A 5,820-nucleotide genomic window follows, 5' to 3' on the forward strand; every position below is an offset into this window, starting at 1 on the left:
TCGCTTAAATTGAGCTTTCGATGTCGTGTTTTTGGGGTTTTCTATGAAAATTGGGGGTTTTGGTATTTTTGGAATGAAATGAAAATAAAAATGCAATGATTTAAATGGATGCAAATCTAACGCTGATTGAAATCCAAATACACTGATAAAAATCCTAACAACAAACCTAAGATGCAATTCAAACTTCTATCAAATCCCTAACTGTTTAATTAAAACCTAAACCTAAATGTGATCTTAATGCTATTGATGCAAGCAAAATGAAATACATCAATTGAAACTCATTGCAACTTGGTGGCTAAATCCTAAAATGCATGAAAACTTTTAACCTAAGCTAATTTATGCTAACATAGCCGAATTTGGATTGGCACGGAACAGTGCCAAATCCAAGTTATCAGAAACCCAAATTGAAACTGTTAACAACGAAATTGAAGCTAATAAAACTAGATTAAATCCAAATAAAGTTAACTAACAAGGAGAACTAACCACACGAATTGAATTCAGTATTCTAGAACTGATTAACAAGCTTAAAAAAAACAAAGTTCAGAAATAAACAGCTATCAGAAATGCAGAAACAGAAATGCATAAACAAAACACATCCAGCCCTCCTTTCTTCCTTCAAATCCCCTCAGCTGGTTGTCAATCAGCTTTTGAATCCAATTGGAAGCTTGAACTCGGTCGTCTTGTGGATTGCTCGATGCCAGCTGAAAAACCCCAGAAAAACCCTTCCTGACGCAGAAGCAATGCTTGCAACGAGTGTTTGAAGCTGGCAATCATCGGATTACTTGTCTTCACTAGTCCGATCCACTCTTCTGATGATATAGGATTACTACACGAGTCTCCGAGAACCCCTCAAAGGATCGCGGCTTCGGATGGTGCTGTGGATGGCCGGAAATTACGAAAATAGGGACGGAGCCGCCGGCGAAACCCTCGCCGTCGCGCCTCCTCCAGCTGCCGGAATATACCCAATCGGCCGGTTTCAACCTCCTCTTGGATCAAGGAATGCGATGGAATCGATTTGGGTGGACGAGACCTTGCGTGCGCGTACGTCGCCGAGCAGAGCCTTCGCGTCGGGGACGATGAACAGTGCTGCAGCCACTGTTCATCGATTAAAACCATGGTTTAAATACGCTGATTAAACCATTAATCTCAGCCGTTGATTCTTGATCTGACGATGCAGGCTTGATCTGGGGTTTAGGGCAGTTAGGGCTTCAAAAAAATTTAGGGATCTTGATCAAACTTGAGCTAGGTCATGTCCTCCATGTGGGCTTGATCAATTTGGGCAAATTGGCTCGATTTGACCACGATTTAGCTCGATCTTGGTCCGATTTGAATCCTACAATCAATTAAAACCCAATTAATGCAAAAATTGCCATTAAATCATGAAAATTATAATCAAGCTTCAGATTATGCAATATAGGACAATTAAGATCAAATCGATTCATTTCATAATTTATTTTCATGTAAAAACCTAAAATGAATCGATTAAAAATGCATAAAATCCTAACTTATCAGGCCCACACAGCCACAAACGAGTAATCTACCACATGCACACAAATACCAAAATGTGTATACGAAAATTCACACGATATAGAACAAGTTCTACAGTAGAAACATAACGAAATCCAAATCCACACAAGCATGAACTTAAATCCAAATCCCAGATACTCACAAAAACTCTACAAGTCCACAATAAAGTCCACATACCAAATACAACCAGAACCATACGAGGAAAACCCACAACATAAGTCTCCTGCTGTAAGATGGAGGCAGTCTGATAGAAACTCCAAGCTCCAAGTAAAATATCCCTATCTGCTACCTAGGGAAGAATAAAAGACACCTCAGGCTCTGAGTAATGAGTATCAAATACTCAATGGAGTACAAGATAGAAGTGCACAACATAAATATCAACAGAGATGTCAAAGAGTATACAGTCTCTATAAATGATACATAAGGCAAAGGCCAATACTACTTAATAGATAATAAGAATCATGTGAATTCAAACAATGCATGTAATGTCATACAATGCAACATTCATATATCAAACAAGTGCAATAGTCACACACAAAGATGATGTAAACAATAAATGTAATATAGTAATCTACCAGCAAAAGCATGCGGAAATGCAACATACATCACATGCATCATGCATGGTCATTGTCTGCACTCGTCATCCCCAGTCACCCACCCAGTGCAGTGAACTGAGGCGCACGACAGAACAACTACACAGGCTTCAACAACAAATCACTACTAATTAAGTGGGGAGCGGATAGTATCTAAGGAGGGTTATCTTGCGAGTCTTGGTCACACCTAACATGGCGCAACAAATGCTCTCACCCATGTCCTACCACAACACGGTGTCAGGTGAGGGCCAATAACAACAACAACAGCCAACAACACCTACTACTAGCATGTAGATATTATGATGATCAACTCAACAAATAATAACTACATCTACTCAACATAATCAACATAAATCAGGATAAGTCCTCACAGATCTTTGATACATAATTGAGACTGTATTAACAATAATTAGATAGTATCAAAGGTCAACAGACATATATCAAGCAACAAGTGAAACAAGGATATCAACAAGGTAAATAACATGAGTAACAAGGGTAACAACATGATAGATAAAAATAATTTTATAATAGATCATGCACTATGAACGAAACCTGTAGTGACCAAGTACACGGGTATCCACCTAATGTGACGAACGTCGATATAAGAACTCCTAGAAAATATAACTCCCGTATATCGAGGAATCAACCAATCAAGGTCCTGAAATTAGAATAAACAACATTCACTAATAATCTCATAGGCCTTAGCCGAATTTTAGATTAATCTAACCCCTCTAAATTAACCTAATCTATTCTCATCAACCACTAAATACAATCCATAACAGATTTCTAACCAGAATAAAACCTAACATAATTCCCAGTAAACTCACCCTAAAATAGATCAAGTCATCAAACAACCCTAACTCTACCAGGATCAAGATCAAACACACAGAACACACCCTAGATTAATTCCAACAATCACAAACAAACCCTAATTCCAATAGAACAACAACCTCATTGAAACAACCTCTCAACAGGTTAAGAATTCCCGAATCAACCACGCAGGAACACGACACTAGAACAGATCCATCACAAAATCCCTATCTACAATTGGTTCAGACCTTAACAAATTAATCCCATTTGTTAAGCCAATCACACAGAAACCCTAAGATCCAATAGAAACCATACTGAACCGTAACCCAACAAATCGAACAATCCCAATTGAACATAAATCCAAGATTCAAGAACACTTACCTCTGTTCTGTTTCCTCATGACCAAACAGCGAACGGAGCATAGTGTAGGTGGATGGATCGATAGCGGCTGTGGAGTAAGTGGCTAAACTAGGCGGCAGAGGCGGCTTCGGATCGGTGGCGCAAGATGGGACCAAGAAATCCTCAATTGCGTCAATCGTAAGCCATGGGGAATCAATTGAATCATCCACGACATCAGATCCATGCGTCGCGCATACCACGGAGGAGATTGCGGAGGCTGAAATCCGTAATAGAAAAGCTGCGATTGGGCTGCTCGATCTCAGCAAGGCTGTCATCGCGGAGCTCTCGGATGGTGACGGTGGTAGAGAGGATTGGTGTGTAGAGCAAGCATTGGCTTGCTCGTGATGAGAGGTGGGAAGACGACACATGAAGAGGGGAGTCCGATCGTGATTTTGGGTGAGGAAGAAGGAACAAGAGTTCGGCTTCGGGCGAAATGGGAAGATCGCGGCTTTAATTCCTTAACGGGTTCCTAATGGGGTTCGGGTTTAAAAACCATAACCTATAACCCTATATCTAATTGGGTTGTTAATTGGACTCTAATGGACTCATTTAATTAGCTTTAAATGGAGCTAAATGGGCTGATTTAATTAGCCTCTTAATTAGGCTAAGGGGCTAGTTTATTAGGCTACATTATTAACCTAAATTAAAACCTAATCCTTAATTAATCAAGCCTCTAATGACTAATTAACCCTTTAATCCTTATCGATTAGGGCTAAATTATTTAAAATTTAATCCTAAATTTTCTCGTATTTTACATATTTTTCACACGTTCATGCATACCTTCCATGGAGGTCGACTAGTGCATTATATTAGCCCGGTTAACATGAGTTTATATGCCGAGCTGTACAATAATCTAGTTCAGATCAACAATCTGATCTATTCCACCTGAGTAGCGGGGAGGGATTTCATTTTATCTCTCACCTTCATTAGAGAGCATTTAGGACTTAGACATTCATCATGTCTATTTACCAACTACGCCCTAGGGATGCACCTTTTGGGATCCCTACTCACACGTCATACTGGACCTTATGCATACATATTTCTTTGGAGAGAAGCGAGTGCCTACTGTGACTCAATTCTCTTCACATAAACTCAAAGTGCAGGACTATATTCTATACAAAGTCTTAGTGACTTGCATTCTGCCCTTGACTACCAGGGATGTCATGATGATACAACCATTTTATACATTTTTGTTATATGCATTACATCATAGGTTAGATTTAAACATTAGTTTATATATTCCATGCCATTATTTTTTCATTTGATGTCGCCACCAGCAGGAGGGTATATATGCTCTACTATCACATTTTGACATCGCTCCTAGCATCACTTAGATTTGACATCACCGTAGGTGAAGTCAAACTAGCTAGTGAGTTTGACATGTTAGACATTAAGAGTTTTTCCTTAGTTGGGGTACATATAGATGAGGATGAGGTTCTGTCTTGAAGGCGAAGAAACCAGCCTTAGCCACAACCACAGCCACAGCTTGTCACCAAGGAGGAGGACAATGGCATTGACCAGCTGACCTTCTCTAGCTCCCTCCACCTCCACCTCTTATCACTTTGGAGCAGAGAGTGATCAGACTCAAGAAGTCAACCCACAGTCTGCACGAGTCAGTTACTTTCTACCATCAGACTGTGGCTAGTCAGTTTGAGAGTTAGGAGGAGATGAGTAGGGCTAGACATTCTAAGTTGATGGACATTCTCAGATTTTAGGGCATGGGCCACCTCCTTCCACCTTCTCAGTATACCCAGTTTTTGTAGTTTTATCTTTGACTTATATTAAATCAAATATTGACCTTTTCACTATGTATTACATTTTCCTATTTCATTATTACATTTCCTTATTGAACTTACTACAACTTATTATTGCATACTTATCTGCAATTAGGAATGTGTTTGGTAGACAAGTTTAAATTTTCTTATGGTTCAAAATTCATGTCTTGAAATCTACTATTGCTTGGTTTTTCAAATGGTTTCAAAAAATTATTTTATTTTTTGAAAAAAAACTTAGTTTAAAATTTTAGATTTTCAAAAGTAAAAGGAATTTTTGGGCTATAGTCTAAGTACTTCTAGTTGAGATCATGTACCTATAGATTTAAGTTGACGCATCTCACAAAGTACACTAGATAACTTGATTGTGTATTGTGAAACTTAGAATGAAGTGAGATGCATTGAGTTATAGCTTGGGATGCTTACTTGGAATTCCGTTCCGTTCAATTCTTGCCAGATAAAAATTTTTTCGGAGACAGATTCTTTTCAAGCAACCCTCATATTCGATCAACCATGTGCTTGATCGATGCATAAGATCATTGGGCTCTTGTGTTGGTATTCAGGATCCATACAAAGAAAATAATAACAACTATGCAGCGGAATGAAGTAGTTGTACCTTTCTTCTTTGTAGGTTGTGTAGATGATTGTACATACCCGAAGACCTCTTGATCTTCTACTGTATTCCTCTCCTCTTCTTGGACGTTGTGTGGGCAACGATC

This window comes from Curcuma longa, chromosome 10, assembly GCF_044706935.1.
Source record: "Curcuma longa cultivar G26 ecotype Majalengka, Jawa Barat chromosome 10, ITB_CL_G26_1.1, whole genome shotgun sequence".
Classification (NCBI taxonomy): domain Eukaryota; kingdom Viridiplantae; phylum Streptophyta; class Magnoliopsida; order Zingiberales; family Zingiberaceae; genus Curcuma; species Curcuma longa.